The following is an 18,206-nucleotide window of genomic DNA, read 5'->3' on the forward strand; positions in this document are numbered from 1 at the left end:
TGTTGAAGGGTAATACCTGAGACACTGAAGGAGAAGAAAAGAGCTTCTAACCCACTGGTAGTAGATAATTGTATGTAAGTATAGGATAAGGCCCCTGCTACTAAGAAGCTTAAGATCTGGTGAGGAGCACAAGACAGGATCAACTAATACGTCTGAAAGAACACATAACATAAAATGGGTGTATAATTTGTTCTTAAATTGGGTAATACAGACTGTAAGCACTAAAGAGATCACAGGGATAAGGCATCTGGATGGTGATTTGAAGGATGAGTAGGATTCCAATCAGAGGAGTTGAGGAGAAGTGAAGAAATAGTTCAGAATCAGGGAAATTCTGGGGAGTATCAGAGAAAATCAAGTCATGATTTTGGCCAAATTCAAAGGGAGTATTAAATTATGGTATAAGAGTATATTGGGCTGAAATCATGGAGGGCTTTCATTGCCAGATAATGGAATGAATACAGCTTGTTATAGCATATGAGGAAACTCTAGAGCAGTTGGAACCAGGGGTGGTGCTTCATATGTTTTCGAAAGGTAGGAAGCAGAGCTCATAGAAAGGTGGTAGATTGCCAAATCCACTGGCAATTGGGGTGGTGTCAATATCTTTTGGGTCAATGGGAGATTTCAAGGTAAAATTCTGTAAAATGATAGTAAAAAACAGAAATAATTCCAACCGAGCCAGGCTCTCACCAAGACATATCCATTTTCCTGAAAAAGACAAATAGAAGGATGTGATATTTGTAAACTTTTAAATTATCTAGACCACTTCTTCAGACTTGTAGAGAGCTCACTAACATTCAGTCACATTAGGTAAAAGACTTCAGGCATTCCTTTACTCTCTGGACCTTGACTCCTTTGAAGAGCCAGTTCCTTCTGAACAGAGGGAAGACCCCTCCTGTATACTCTCTCTAAATCAATCCCCTTAAGACACAGCAAATCCTGGGATTTATATTCAGAGTAAAGGAGTCATTGTTCTAGAGAGAAAACAATCAGTCATTTATAATCTCAAGAACTATATTCATGGCTACCCAAAATAACTGGAATGGGAAAAGATGATAGAAGAATGATGAAAGCTCCCTTTGCGAACCTCCTGTCACCATTCTGAACAGAAAACACCTCTTCGGTCTTCCCCACAACTTCATTGCCATCCAGCCACTTGTCTTAACTATTCACTCCTAGCTCTAATCCAAGTATTAGAACTAATGGATCAGGAAATGGTGTTGGAGATCACAATGTCGGGGACAGTTAGATGAACAGCAACATTCATGTCTGCCAGTCCCAAATTTGGCTATCACCACCATTACCTGATAATCAATAGATTCCCACAAGAAATGAATGTGAAAGGACAAGACAGATCAACATCTATAATTCTATAAAAATAGATGTCTATTAATATATACTGAAATAGGAAATGAGTTTCCATACTCATGTGTCCTAGTCAGGAGTCACATTTCTACAAAATTATAAATTCTAAGATTAGACCTTCCTTAACTTTGGCCATAATGGTATCTGAATAAGGGGCCTTTAAGATAACCCAATCCCCTTCATTGGCTTGATAAGGTACAAGACTGTACCATGCTAATATAAAAGCATGGAAGACTTTATCTGAGAAGTACTGCCTGGTTGAGGTTGCCTGGGAGGATGGTTTTTAATATGAGAGGTAGAGGTGGCTTTAGTTGCGGGTCTGGATGGAGAGGGGAGTGGCCACTTAGCTCAGTTCTGCCTCTTTTTTGGTATAAACTCAGATGCCTACCCTGAAACCCACCTGATTTAGTTGGTGAACCATGGCCCAAGGAGAATTAGAAGAATGATGTACTATGCCTCCAACCTACTCCCTGGTTTTAGAATTTGGAGGAACCATAAGGGTCACCTAGTCCAACCCAGTCTTTTGGCATACAAGGTAACTGAAAGCTAGAGAAATGAAATCATTTGACTAAGGTTGCACAGGTAACAAGTAACAAAGCAGGATTGAAACACAGGTCCTCCGAGTTATCAATCCATCTTTGATGCATACCTTTAGATGAATGTCTTACCTGCTGAAAAAGGCATGAAATAGTCACTCTTTCTAAACTTGTCACTTTCATCCAGGAACTTGTCTGGATTGGGGAACTCTTCATTATCATAGAGAACAGAAGATAGTGATGGTATTATAGTGGTACCCTGAAGTGAGAAGATACAAACAAATAATTAGAAAATAAGAACTATAGAATGTTAGAGTTGAAAGAGCTTAGAAGTATCATCTAGCCAAAACCCCTCATTTTAAGTATAGGAAGAGCCCATGTATTTTAAATGCCTGGGATGATAGTAAATTAGAAAGCGTGCAATACTATTATAAGAAATGAAACTAAATTTTGAGACCTTGTGGGGAAGAACCAGGACTGATGAGTAAAAAATACAAGTAGGCAGATCTCAGGTTACTAAAATTTAATAAAATAACTTTTGACCATTATACCTATCAAAGAAGGAGAGAACTGTCTGGGTAAAAATAATAAGCACAACAATCATGGATAAGTTCAAGCAGATGCCAGAAGATCTGCACAGGCAGAAATATTCTTACCCATATCAAGATGTTTAAGAATAAAATATTTTCACCCAGAAAATAAGTAAAGAACTGATAAACAAATTGGTAGCTCTTTGTGAAGATGAAGACACTGGATGCTCTGAGAAAGAAGCACTTGCTTGTGCTCTAAAGAATGGTAAAGTAGCTTCACAGGAAGACATCCAGGAAGAAGCGAAGAGTAATAGTTGGTGAATCCTTGTGGAAAGATACTGAAATAGTTGTTTGCTGACAATGACAAAAACAGAAAGGTCTGTCGTATTCTCAGAGCACATATATGAAACATAAGAGAGAACATCCTAAGATTTGTCAAAGAGGATGACTACTACTCGCCTCTGGTGATTCACATGAGCAAAAATAATACTTGTATAAGGAACATGGAAAGCATTTCCAAAGGTTTTGACATTTAGGACAAAAAAAACTTAAGACCTTAGGAGTACAGGTAGTGTATTCATTAGGGCGATAATTGGAAGAAAGACTCAGAAAGGAAAGGCAGATTTCAGAAATAGACATCTTGTAAGAGGGTGTTTGATAATGGGATTTGGATTCCTGGACCACATCTTAATTAAAGCATAGGAATGATAGACTCCTAGCCCAAAATGGAATGATGAACCTAGCAAATACTAGAGTGGTTATTCCTTTGATTTCTCGTAAATATAGTCAAAGGAGTTTTTAAATGCTTAAAGTGTGGCTAAAAAATGAAGATGGATTGGAGATTTTAAGACAAGGAAGCAAATTTGACCTCAAAGTTATGATTAGGACTTGGTAGGATGAGACCCTTAACAAGAATGAACTCTGGAAAGAGTATATCTTATTCAGAAGAAACAGGATAGGAAAACAGGGTTCTGTGGTAGTATAAATTAAGAATATATAAGAAGCAGAAGAAAGAAGAATGGTGAGAATCATCTAGATAAAGAGAAATGCAGGCAACATCAAGGGTGACGTTGTCATGAGAGTATTCTACACGTAAGCTCTGGTGGTTAGACATGATATAGCAGTGATGGGAGACTTCAAATATTCATGTAGAACCTTTACTTTCATTACTGTAAAAAACAAGCACCTCAAAATTCCCTGACTTTTCTCAATGATAATTTTGTCCTGCAAATTTAGTGGAACCTAAAAAGGGCAATGCTTTTATTGATCCAATCCTCTCCATCTGAGAGAAACTTGGATAACAAAGATGTCAGTAGACATCTGCAGAACCCCTGTGGCACAACATTCTTCCTCTGAAGGGATTATGCTGTGTTGCAGGGTATGCTATAACACTTGGCACATTTCCTGTGCACACTCCTATGGATGGTAATTATGGGAATTTTTGGGAAAGTGACCGGTTAGTCTTAGAGTTTTTAACAGAGGTAACTAATTGGCCCAATAGAGTGCAGGACCTAGAGTCAGAAAGACCTGATCTGACATCAAATACTCACTAGCTCTGTGACCCTGGTCAAATTACATACCCTCTCTCAGACTCAGTTTCCTCATCTGGAAAATGAGAACGATAAGAGTACCTACATTTCAGGGTATTTTGAGGATGAAAAGTGATAATATTTGTAAAGTGCTTCACAAACCTTAATGCTAGCTATTATTATTATCACCAAGAAAGACAAAAGTTACTTTATGAAGACACAAATTAAAACACTCCTGATGATGGAAGCAAAAGGAACATTTTATAAAGATAACAGTGTAGATAAGGTAGACAGGTGGTGCAGTGGAGATTCTACAAGACCTGAAATCAGAAAGACCTTAGTACAAATCCTGACTCAAACTATTACTAGTGCATGCCTTTAGGAAAGCCAGTTGGTCTTTCTAAGTCTTAGCTTCCTAACCTGTAAAACAGGAATAATTATAGCATCTACTCCCACAGAGTTGTTGTAAAGATTAAATGAGGTAATCAATGTAACCAAACCTCAAAGTCCTTTATAAACAATAACTAGCATTGTTACAGGGAACTCACTAACCAACTTAGATTTTTAAGACAAGGATGAGTGTAAGAAGCATGTCACAATTCCATGAGAATGAGGGGGCAGTTAGGTGGCATAGTGAGTAGAGCACCAGCCCCGGAGTCAGGAGCACCTGTGTTCAAATTCGGTTTCAGACACTTGACACACTTACTAGCTGTGCGAACTTGGGCAAGTCACTTAACCCCAAATGCCCTGCCTTCCCCTCTCCAAAAAAAGTAGAATTGTTAAGAATGACAGAATGGGTGAAGCCTGGAATAAACAGAGTCTAGTGAGGCCAGCAAAGGGCAATAAAAAGGGGTTTTTAAAAACTATATTGTGGAAAAGAGGAGGATAAAGAAAGGCTAATGCCACAACTGAAAGGGTTATAGGATGAGGAAGACAATTGACTGTAACAGCAACTACACTGGTATACCTGGAATGGCTGCTAGTGCAGGTTCTTAGATCTGCTTTACTAAGGAAAGCAACTTAAAAGGGGTCAATGATCTTATTTAATTACATAGAAAAACTACAAAGAGAAATAAAGACCAACAGAAAGGGCTCTACTGCCTGAATCAAAGCTTTACATCTACCACTGAATTGAGAGAGACTTTAACTCTGAGAAGTTGCAGAACTCTGAACATATGGCCCCTCAGAGTCTCAACCAGGGAATCAAAACATCTTTTTCATAAGTGAGCCCTAAAAGCAAAAAGCTCACCTCTGAGAATATATACTCTTTCAGCTAATAGGCTCGAAGTCTAATTAGAAATTAACAAAATGTTGTAAGCCTTCCTATAAGCAAGAAAGCTTCCCTTAATGGGCTACACATGAGGCCTGCTGATGGGCAGAGAAGATCTTATTCCCCATTGACCTTATAATGACAAAAGAAGATACAGAAATTCTCAATAATTCTTTTGCTTCTGGGGTTCTGACCAAAGGAATCATCTTTGAACCAAAAGGGATAGAATAAATAAATCAATATATGTAATAGGGATTTCATGCCCCAGAGAAGTAAGGAGAAAATAAGAGAGCACCTAGACACCAGTACTTCAATTTGCACTCAGAAACTAGAATGTATTTTTAAAGAGATAATTAATCTATATAAGGAAGGTATAAGGAAAAGAATCTAGATGAGGAAATGGGGGTCACAAATATCAAGAGAGGCATCATCATTATTTCTTTTTTAAGGGTGTTAATAAACTGGTAGATCGGGGAATGCTGCACATAGTGTTTACTTACATTTTAGCAAAGCATTTGATAAAGATTTTCATATTCTTCTAAAAAAGATGGAAAATACAAGTTAGGTTATCATACAATTAGGTGGATTTAAACTGATGGGCTAGAAATATAAAAAGGGTCATTATTGAAGTTTTAAGTGGTAACTTGGAAGTAGGCACCACTGTACTCTGATCTCATCAGCTCACAAATGAGGATTGTATTGATTCCAGGAGTCGTATAATAGGAGGACAGAGAAGAGCTGGAGGATACTCAAGGGAAGAAAATAAGCTGGTAAGAATAAGAAGTCTATGCCATGTGAGGATGGGTTGCAGGAAATGGGGATATTTAGACAAGAGAACAGGAGACATAATAGCTGATTTCAAATGTTTTATAGACTGTTACTAGAAAGAGAAAGTAACTCTGTTCTGTTTTGTTCCAGAGGGAGGACAAAACCAAGAGGAACAAATTAAAGTTACAAAACTTCAAACCTAGGCTAAATACAAGAAAAAAATTCCCTCAGATGAGGGCTGTCCAAGATTAGAATGGAATATCACAGTAAAAAGCATCTGGCACCCATTGAAAGTCTTTAAGCAAAGATTGGGTGACCAGAAGATGAGCATACTAGTAGGTGGAATTCTTTCTAGATTGGGGATAAACAATATGACCACTGGAATTCCTTCAAATTCTGAAATTCTGTGACCACTTCTCAGAAATGTAGGTTGGCCTGAGGTTCCTTCTAACTCAAAGAGTCTATAAGTCAGTGGGAGAGTGTAAACAATCTTGAGTTAGATTGAGAAATACTTCTGACCTTGGGGAAAAAATATTGTCGAATTGAACATCTTCTGTCACTGCATGGAGCAAGTTGGTGGGAACGAGGTCAATGTAGCACTGTATCTCGTGTATCATAGCATTGGTGTAAGGCATCTTGTTTCTGTCCTCCATACAGGGACTTTAATTTCTGCCAATCACACAATCAATTTCTTCATGAATTTTTCCTGTCACAACATGAATGAAAATTGATCTTAAAAGTAGGGCCAAAAACTGCCTTCTGTCCTATTTTCTCTGATTTTCTATGATGAGCTACATAGGTAAATAATGCACTTGACCTTCACATTCTCAAAAATAGATAGACGAGAGATAGATAGATAGAGAGGTGAAAATTCCATTTTAGTACCTTCAGCCAGCTGAAAATCACTTGAGGCACCGATGACCCATGCCTTCATGACAGGCACACATTGTCCTTAAAAAGATACAGGCCAAGCAACACTTGGTTAAGGAAAGGAGGAGGGGTTTCAGTCTGGACTTGTTCCAGAACTCAGCGGGAACAACCATAGGCCCAAGGTACTTTCCTGCACAACTCTAGCAATGACAGGAATACAGATGCACCAGCTCTTCCTGGGGTCAGGGAGGATCAATGAGCAATCAGGAACTAGTGCCTCTCAATCATTCAGTTCCTCCCAGTTCTATCACTGGGCTATAGTCTCTACCCCTATCACTATCTCTATGCCTGTCTCTAATAATAACTCACAATTACATACCTCTTAACCAAGCAGGGTGAAGGAAGTAGTGGGGGAGGAGGAATAAATAAACTTGAATGGTTAATGAGTTAAACATATGAAAATGACAACAGAAAAGTTTCCAAGGAAAGTCTCAAAATGACCATGAACACCTTTCATGCTAACAAAATGACGGATGTGTATTATTAGCCAGTTATCCTACCTGTAATCTCAGGGTGTTTCAGAAGAAGTAGGAGTCCATATCTCAGGGTGGTTCTTGTTGTCTCTGTTCCTTCATGAAATAGATCACTTGCAGTACAGACCAAATTTTCAATGGTAACTTCAGACTCTGATTGTTGTTTTCCCAGGAATAATTTGGTATGATTAATTGGAAAGTAAGGGAGACAGCAGGGCACAACAGAAAGCATGATGGATTTGGAGGCAGACAACCTTGGTTTGAATCCCAGTTCTGAATTTAAAAAAAAAAATTTGGGGGGAGGAGTCAACCAGGGTTAAGTGACCTGCCCAGGGTTACACAGCTAGAAAGTGTCTGAGGCCAGATTTGAACTCAAGTCCTCCTGGCTTCACAGCCAGTGCTCTATCCACTGTGACACCCAGCTGCCCTTCCTCATACCAGCTCTGATCTTGATCTTGGACAAGTCATTTAATCTTTTTATGTTTTAGTTTCCTCTTCTTTAAAAAGAGCGGGTTAGATTCAATGACCTCCAAGATCCCTTTCTGGTCTAAATCTATGATTCTATAAATAAATTAAGTTCAAGCACCACAATCCAAAGAGGAAGAAGAAGCTGGAAATTATCATGGAAGTTTGGCCATTGCAAATAGTACATGTGGGAAGGAGACAGAGAGAAGAAAGCCTGGGTGGGGGAAGGAAGGACCTGGGGCGGGGAAGAGAGAGAAAGAGACTAGACCTGAAATTTCATTGGCACATGGAATTTCCAGCTTAAAAAAAATTCTCTCGACCAATACAAGTCTTTGTTTTTTTCTAAATAACTTAAAGCCTCAAGAGAGTTGCCTAGCCCTAGGGCACTGTCAGGTTAAGTGACCTCCCCATGACCACATAGACATTTTGTATCAGAGATGGGACTTGAACTCAGTTTTGCCTGGCTCTGAGGCCGGCTCTTTATCTATTGCAACAGGGGTGTCAAACTCTCAGCCCACTGGCCACAAGCAACCAGCAAAACTGTTTGGGGCCCAAACTAGATTAAAATGCAATTGGGAAATGTTTAGCAAAAATAACAAAGATACAATACAACATAGGTAATGTTAATTTCTGGTTTTTCTACATGAATATGAGGCCTGCTGGGATCCATTTCTATTCATGCTTGACACAACTGTATTCTATCATGCTATCTTTCAAAATATCTATACACATATAGGATTTATCAATAGTATCTGTGGCTATACACAAGCAGCTAGGAGGTCCAGTGGATTGAATGCTGAACCTAAAGTCAGGAAGACTTATCTTCAAATATGGCCTCAGAAAACTGCAGGTTGAGTGACCTTGAACAGGTCACTGGGCGAGCTACTCCTGTTTGCCTAAAGTTTCTTGTCTGTAAAATGAACCGGAGAAGGAAATGGAAAGCCACTCCAGTATCTTCGTCAAGAAAACCTGAAATGGAGTCGTGAAGAGTCAGACATGACTGAAATGACTAAATAGCAAATATACAAGCTATTTTATTTTCCTCCCAATTTACAAAGCTAATAAATCCTGTTACTGTATATGAGTTTAGTGAGATAAACAGGATTTATTAGTTTAGCAAATGAGGAAGGAAAAATTTATCAACTTACATATTTATAACAATTTATAAAATAGGGGTCCATGTACGTTTTCCCATTTTATCCTCGTCCAAATACTGTGATAGGGGGAATACATTATTATTGTCATTTTATTGTTGAGGAAATTGAGACACTAAATGCTCTGCCATGACCATGAGGTATTGGTATTGAGGAAAAGTCACTACTGAGGTCATAAATTGAATATATAACAAATATCCTATGGAATAAAGTTAAGAAAGGTAAAAACAAAGGAATACCAGGCAGGTGCTAGAGTTTATAATTCAAGTTCGAGTCAACCAAGGTCTACTCCCACTGTGGGTGGTGGTGGGGGTGCCTATGGCATTCTTAAGGTTCTCACACATGAAACAGAGTGCATTACAAGAGATTACTGTATGTAATCATTCTAAAAATCTTTTGCTCTGGTTTACATATTTGCTCTCTCCTGTATTCCTTCTTCCACCAATGGGATGGGAATCTGTGGAAGAATATGCCCTTATGCACATGAGCTGAAGAAGGTAGGATTCTCTTTGTCAGTTGTGTTACCATATTGCTAAATTAAATGCATTTTTGAATCAATGTGTTTTCTGGTTGGTCTGGTAAAAAAAAAAAACATAAGCAGGGACCTCAGAGTATACTTCATTACTTTAAGTGGGTCATTGATCCATTTCAGGACGTTCATCAGCATATCTTTTACCTTCTGCCTTTTACCTTCTGTCTAGAAGTACCTTCTAGTACTTTCAGGGCTTCATTTATTTTGTATGAATTACAGTAGCATACTGCTTTGTTCTTGTTTTGTTTCTAATTTAGTCAATTTTTTTTCTTATGTAACTTTTCAATGATTTTTCTTCCCTTTGGTTTTGCTCTATTTGTGGTTGTGGTGGAAAGTGAGGAGCCTCTCACCCCACCATCTTGACTATAAAACCCACCATCCTCCCCCCAAGCACCTACCACAGTAGCCCCTCCATTCCAATCAGGCTGCTCAAACTAATGTTCCCTATACCCCACTTTCTTTGCAGAGTCTTGAGATGTCCTGCCCAATCATAACTGCCTAGCTCTAGGATCTTCTTCAAGACCCAAATCAAAACTTAACTTGTCCAGAAGGAAGCCATATGTTAACCCTCCAAAACTATTATATTTCTTGCTAATTCTGAATTCCTTCATCACTTAAATCTTCAGTTTATAACCTATTTTGTCTTTCCTTACACATTCCTGATGATTGTTCTCTTGTCCTTACATATGACTCCTTCTTTCTGTTGAGTTAGAAATTCCATTAGGGCTAGGACCCTATCTTCTAATTCTTCTGTCTGCCCCATTTACTACTTTGCATTTACTTTTTACTGTTCTATGATTGTGAATGTGAGTGTAAGCCTCTAATACACAAGTCATTTAATGTACAATATATGAGATTCAGATCTACTGCTCACATTGTACCTGCTCCATTTTGATCAGGAAACAGCCAATAAAGTCTTGAGGATTACTGGGATTCAATGTCCTTTGGTGTTCCTTCACTTCTTCCAAAATAAATTCATGTAGTAAATTAACAATTTTAATTACTTTGTGATGAGATCCAGGGAGATAATGTACTAGAGATAGAAAAGAAATGTAGACCTAAGAAGAAGAATTTTATATCACACTATCAGAAACAGAAAATAATTCTCTACTTTAGCATTTGAATAATGTTAAGAAGAGGGTTGAATAAGTGTGGGACAAATTCCTTTTGCAAAATAGTGACTTTTCTTGTCATTTCCTATGCAAACTCCCTAAAAATATTTTAATGTTCTGTTCCTTGGTTGTCTGAAACTACCTTGGCCTTCACTCTCAATTCTGACTTCCTGCAGAGAAGTTATCATCCTTTCTCATTGTAAGGTGTTCTAAGAGCTCTGCCTGCCTCCTTCCACTGGGACAGCTAGCTCATCTGCTAACCTGATCCAAACTCAGGTGCCTAAGGGAAAAGTCAGTTTCTCTATAGTAACATGAATTTTAACATTTAGTCCCTGGGACCAGTTGGTGAAGTACTCCTGGCAGGGGCTTTATAATGTCCCTTAGATCAGACCACATAGGGGTGATCTTCTTTGTCTTTAGTCCCTGTTAATGAAGAAGAGAATGTGACCCCATCCCAGTGTGGCACTGTTGTACCTCCCAATGGAATGCATGAGGAACTCTAGTCCAGATCCTTACAGTAGATTCTTTGAAGTAATGAAAAGAAAATATTCTAAGCTTGAATAGAAGGAGAGAACACTGCTCTCACCTGAATCCATGGGGAGCTTTTAATCTTGGTGCTTTCTTCTAAAAGTTTCAGTAAATACAGAAATTTCTAGTTTTTGTATCCAAAATGTTTCTTGAATATGATAGAGCAGATTACATTGCAGGGAGCAGATCCAAGGATGAATGTGGGGTCCCCACATGGTAATCCTAAAGGAGAGAGAGACAGAAAGACAGAGTCAAAGACAGAGAGATAGAGAGAGAGAGAGGAGATATTAATGCTGCCATTGTGATCAAAAGGAAGGTTTACCTGCCTTAAGTAGGACTTGACTATCCAACTTTCCCCTCTACCTTACATTCTAGCTGTCATTTATTTCACACAGCAAGGTTGAAAATAAGCCACTCTTTATGAAGTATCTGATTTGACCCACATAGGAATCCTAAGTGCAAATAGTATAATTCCCATTTTATAGACGAGATTGCTGAGGCTCAAGAAAATTAGCTGCTTTATGCCACAACTAGGAGTGATCAAGAAGCAGGACCCAACCACATTCTCCCCAAGCCCCAGATGCAGTGCTCTTCCTACCGTACTACATTATTTCCCATTTGTAAATCCCTATTCGTCACCTCACTCTATCAAACTTTTGCTTTCAGACTTCTTCATGTCTCTTTTTAAATTATATTTCATTTTATTTCAATCAGTAATCCCAGGATGAGGGTTGCAGCCACTGGGATGGAGGCCTTGCTATTCCAAATGCTCTTAGGTTCCAGCTCCTGGGCTATCTAAAGATTGATGATGTCAAGGTGGTAATGGTAGGTTGCCTTGACTGGCACGTATTGCCACCTGTCTCTCCCTCAGGGTGCCCCCATAGCTTTAGCCAGGCTGGCCCATTTTCCTTATGAATAGCAATTGGCTGGCAATTGGCTGGCAATTGATGGAGATGGCCAGCCCTTTCTCCACAGGAGTTGTTTCCCCAAATGAGATCAGGGAGGACTAGACTAGGACCAAGGGTCTAGAGATTGCTGCCACTCCTATGGCCCTTGTATTTATCCACCTGTTGCAGTAACTGGTCATTAGTCATTGTTAATGGTAATGAGAAAGATGGGCATCTTGTCCACAGTGATTTATCCTCTCAATGAGAATTGTACAGACTCGCCTAGGATTGATGTGGAGTTGAGGAGGACACTGCTATTCCCAAGGTCTTGGTATCAAGGGCCTGGGCTGTCTCCATCAGGATGAGAGCAGAGATGATCATTAAAGCTGAGGTGGTTTGACCCTCCCCAAAATACTTTGCATTCATTTTGTAAATGTTTTTCAATATATGTAGCTTTTAAGTTTAGAGGTCCTGGGCTGTCACCATCAGACTCAGAGGGGAGATGGTGCTTGAGGTGGTGGTTATATTAAAGAGGGCCAAAGACAGAGTCTTAGAGATAAACACACTTAAATGACTGAAAGCAGATATTGATTCGAGCAAAAGAATATTGAGAAGCAGGGAGGCAGATTCAAGATGGCAGAGTGAAAGCAGAGACTCACCAGAGCTCTCCCACAAATTCCTTTGAGTACCTCTAAGAAGTGAATTTGAATGAATTTGAACAACTTTTGAGGTGGCAGAATCCACTGGGAGACAGAGTGTGGCAGATTTCCAGTGCAGAACAGGTCTGGAAGGTTCACAAGAAGGATCTGTTGCCCTGGACTGGGAGATCATAGAGTGTCTGTGTTGCACCAGCACAGACTTGGCCATAGTGAAATGGGACCAGGCCATAGCAAACTGAATCACCAGCCACAGGAGTGATTCCCAAACCTCTCATTGCAGGGTGGGAATGTCTCAGAACTGGGTGAGACAGAAATGCAGTGCCTGTGGCAGTAGCCGCAGCTACTCCTGGGGATATCACAGACTAAATATATGCAAGTCACCTACTTGAACTTCCTGGAGCCATTATGGCAGAGTAAACCATAAGTGCTCTCACCCCCACCATGTTGACGTTGGAAAAACTAGAAAATATTGCCCAAGGAAAAATCCTGGAATAGTGGAACCTAGGGGTACAGCAGTCTTTTATCCCAGGTGGCTAGGGAGATCAAAGGGAAGGGTCCTTCTTGCTGTGGCTAAAGGAATCCAGTGCAGGACCAGAAGCATTCCAGGAAGTCCCAGCTCAGCAGATCAGCAGGAGATCCTGAGCCCCAGGGGGGTGGAGTTGGTAAGCACCAACACCAGGACCTCTGGAGTGCCTCCGCAGAGCTAAGGGAATTAGCAGACACTGGCACAGGCTTCCACCAGCGGCTAAACCTATCCTGGGGAGCAGGTGACTCCAGTGGCCAGACCACCTCTCCCCCACACCTCACACTGCGAAATTCAGTGTAACCCCTGGGAAACTCAGAAAGACCTGACTTCAGCACACACCAGCCAACTTCAGCTCAGTACCAGGTGAGTTGCAGCATTAAATAGCTTCCAGCTGACAGAGCCAGAGGCTACAGCACACAAGCCAGTAACCAGAACTCTAGCTCCCAGCACAAGAGATGTTGGACAGAACCCCCTGTGACCCAGAGGCAGAGATCCACTTTTAAAGCCAGGAAAAAAGGCAACCACCATGAACAAGAAGCAAGCTAGAAAAGTAAAGACCATAAAATGTTACTATGGGGACAGGGAAGATCAAAATATGAATTCTGAAGAGGATAGTGTTGACACTATACCCACATGTGAAACCTCAAAAGTGAATATGAACTGGTCTGAAGCCCAAAAAGAATTCTTGGAATAGCTCGAGAAGGAATTTAAAAGCCAAATTGGAGAGGTAGAAGAAAAATTGACCAAAGATTTTAAAAAATATAATTGACAAAATGAAAAAAATTCACTGAAGAGAACAATTTCTTAAAAAGTAAAATTGGCCAAATGGATAAGGAGGTACAAAGCTTATCTGGAGAAAATAATTCTTTAAAAGGAAAAATAGACCAAATGGAAAAGGAGGTACAAAAGGTAACTGAAGAAAATAATTCTTTAAAAATTAGAATGGGGCAAGTAGAAGCTAATGACTCTATGAGGCATCAAGAATCAAGCAAAAATTAAAGAATGAAAAATAGAAGAAAATATAAAATATCTCGTTGGAAAAACGCTTGACCTGGAAAATCAATCCAGGAGAGAAAATCTAAGAAATATTGGTCTTCTGGAAAGCAACCATGAAAAAGAAAGATTCTGCACAATATCTTCGAAGAAATCATCAAGGAAAAGTGTCCTGAGATCCTAGAACCAGAGGGTAAAATAGTCATTGAGATAATCCACTGATCACCTCCCCAAAGAGATCTCAAATTGAAGACACCAAGGAATATCATAGCCTAATTCCAAAATTATAAGGTCAAGGAGAAAATACTGCAAACAGCCAAAAAGAAACAATTCACATCTCAAGGAACTACAGTGAGGGTCACACAAGAACCTGCAGATTCTACATTAAAAGATTGAAGTGATTGGTATATAATATTCTTTAAGGCAAAGGAGCTTAGACTACAACTAAGGATCAATAACCCAGCAAAATTAAGCATAATCATTCAGGCAAGGAGATGGATATTCAATGAAATAAAGGATTTCCAGACGTTCCTGATAAAAAGGCCAGAACTTAGTGGAAAATTCAACCTTCAAATACAAGACTCAAAAGAGGCATAGAAAGATAAACAGGAAAAAACAGTATAAAAATCCTTGCTATTCAATAAGGCCAAACTCTTTATATTCTATATGGGAGGATGATACTTTTAATCTTGAGAATTGTGGATTTCTTACAACATTTAAAAGAGATATACATAGATAGAGGGTGTAGGTACAAAATAACTGAAATGATGATAAAAATACCTAGCTAAGTGGTGCTAAGGGATTGTAATGGGATAAGACAAAAGGAGGTGGCAAAAAGGGTAAATTACATCACATGAAAAGGCACAAAAACATGTAGTAGAGGGAAAGAAAGGAGGGAGATGAGCATTGTTTCAGCTTTACTCATCAGATTTGATTCGAGGAGGAAATAACATACTCCATTAAGTATAGAAATCTAACTTGTTCTACAGGTAGTGGGAGGGGAAAGGGGAAAGAAAAGAGGGGGTTAGAAGGGAGTGAAGAAGTAGTAAGGGAAAAGGGAAAGAAAAGAGAAGGGGGCTGACAGTAAGGAGGGAAGACTGAGGGAGGCGGTGGTCAAAAGCAAAACTCTTTTGAGGAGGGGAAGGGAGAAGGGAGAAGTAAGACCATAAATGGGTGGGAAATCTGCTGGAAAGAAAGACACAGATAGTAATCATAGTTGTGAATGTGAATGGGATGAACTCTCCCAAAAAACGGAAGTGGGTAGCTGAATGGATTAAAAACCATAATCCTACAAAATGTTGTTTACAAGAAACTCATTTGAAGAAGGGTCATACACATAGGGTAAAGGTAAAAGGCTAGAGTAGAATACATTATTCTTCAGCTGAAGTGAAAAAAGGAGGACTAGCAATCCTAATTTTGAACTAAGCAAAAGAAAAATAGATCTAGTCAAAAGAGATAAGTAAGGAAACTATATCCTGTTAAAAGGCACCATAGAAAATGAAGTAATATCATTACTAAACATATATGAATCAAGTGGTATTGCATCCAAATTCTTAGAGGAGACGTTAAGGGAGTTACAGGAAGAAACAGACAGCAAAACTATAGTGGTGCGGAACCTCAAAGTTCCCCATCTCTGAACTAGATAAATCTAACCTCAAAATAAACAAGAAAGAAGCTAAGGAAGTGAATAGAATTTTAGAAAAGGTAGATATGACAGACTTTTGGATAAAATTGAATAGGAATAGAAAGGAATATAACTTTTCTCGGCAGTACATGGCACATAAACAAAAACTGACATAAATTAGTTTAGGTAAACTTGTTATTGGCCCTGCCTACCCATGAACAATTACTATTGCTCCAATTATTTAAATCTGGTTTTATTTGTGTAAAAAGGTTTTTATAATTTTGTTTATATAGTTCCTGGGTTTCTTTTGGCAGGCATACTCCCAGGTATTTTACACTGTCTAGAGTTATTTTAAATGAGGTACTTCTTACTATCTCTTGTTGTAAAGTTTTGTTTGTAATATGTAGGAATGCTGATGATGTATGTGGATTTACTTTATATCCTGCTACTTTGGTAAAATTGTTGGGGTTTTTTGTATTGTTTTTGCTAAACTTGATTGTTTAAACTGAGTTTTAGTTAAATCTTTGGGATTTTTCCAAGTATATCATCATATCATCTGCCAAAATAGATAGTTTTATTATCTCATTTCCTGTTCTGATTCCTTCTATTTCTTTTTCTTCTCTTCTTGCTATTGCTAGAATTTCCAATACCACATTGAATAATGTTGGTGACAATGGGCATCCTTCTTTCACACTTGGCATTACTTGGAAGGCTTCTAGCTTATCCACACTAGAAATAATGCTTGCTAGTGGTTTTAGATGAGTGCTTTTAATCAGTTTAGGGGAGAATCCTTTTATACCCATACTTTCAAATGTTTTTTTATTAGAAATAAGTGATGTACTTTTGTAGCAACAATTTGGCTAGCAGCAGCTGTTGAAGTGTAAGACCCAACAAGACTAACAACAAGAGCTGCCAGCACAGCTTCTTTGATCTGCTTTAATAAGGAAAGTAACTTTAAGGGGTTAACCATATCACTTCAACCCAACATACAAACATCATTTACTTAGTTCAGGAGGAAAAGCCAGCAACTTGAACTTCAGAGCAAATACAAACATACATTATATAAACAGAGCAAATCTAAGCCAAAATCTGGGTTAGCAAAGCTGGGGGGCAGTTACAAAGGCTTGCCCAGAGTCTCAACATTTTTTCCACAAGTGAGCCCCAAACAAAATGTCTGGGTTACCCAGAGTCTCCACACCAACACTCTTCCAGTGAGTGAGAACTCCCAAAACAAACAACTAGATATCTTCAAAGCTGGGCTGCTCTGTAATGGCTACCCAGTGTCTCCACACAGACCATCTTCCAATGAGTGAGAGCCCCAAACAAAATGCTAGGTTCTGAGTTTTTGTACCCTGTTCAGGTCCTAACCAGCTTTTGCTCGTGTGAGCTTGGGACTAGTAAGACTTAATAAAAGGCACTTGGTTAAATAAGTGCTCCAAAAGAGAAAACAGTAAAAAAAAGTCCCACCTTAGTTAATATTACAAATTTATCAACTTTTTTTCTTCTTCTATTAATATAATCATATGATTTTTAAAAAATTTTAATTCTTGTATTCAAGCTCGTTAATAGTTTCCCTTTTGTTAACCTTATTTTTTTGATATAAATTGCACTTGGTCATAATGCATAATTTTGTGATATATTGTTGAAATCTTTTAGCTATTATTTTATTTAAGATTTTGCATCCTTATTCATTAGGGAAATAGCAGATAATCTTCTTATTTTTGCTCTTCCTGGTTGAGGTATCAGTATATTTGTTTCATAAAAGGAGTTTGGTAGGATCCCTTCTTTGCCTATTATTTCAAATAATTTACTCAGTATTAATTAATGAATGAAATTCACTTATAAATTCATTTGGTCTTAGTGCTTTTTTTCTTAGCAAGTTCTTTTATGGGCTATTCAATTACTTTTTTCTAAAATAGGTCTATTTCCTCTTCAGATAATCTAGGCAATTTATACTTTTGGAAATATTTTTGCATTTCACTTAAATTGTTAAATTTATTGGCATATAATTGTGTAAAATAACTTCTAATAATTGCTTTTATTTTACCTTTATTTAGTGGCATATTTATCCTTTTATATTTAATATCCTTTCATTTTTAATACTAGTCATAATACTAGTGTTACTAATACTAATACTACATACTAATATTACATAATACTAGTCAATACTTCTTCCTTTTTTTAAAATTACATTAGCCAATGGTTTATATATTTTATTGATTTTTTTCATAAAATCAATGCCTACTCTCATTTATTAATTCACTGGGTTTTTCATACTCAGTTTATTAATCTCACCTAAAATGTTAAGGATTTCCAATTTAGTGTTTA

The 18,206-nt window shown here is 38.3% G+C and overlaps 1 pseudogene; it reads right to left on the bottom strand.

Annotated features, from left to right (window-relative positions):
• Nucleotides 1–514: 514 nt before the first annotated feature.
• On the bottom strand, nt 515–12,283 carry LOC118829559 (annotated as a pseudogene).
• Nucleotides 12,284–18,206: the final 5,923 nt, after the last annotated feature.

The sequence above is a fragment of the Trichosurus vulpecula genome, chromosome 8 (genome assembly GCF_011100635.1).
Source record: "Trichosurus vulpecula isolate mTriVul1 chromosome 8, mTriVul1.pri, whole genome shotgun sequence".
NCBI classification, from domain to species: domain Eukaryota; kingdom Metazoa; phylum Chordata; class Mammalia; order Diprotodontia; family Phalangeridae; genus Trichosurus; species Trichosurus vulpecula.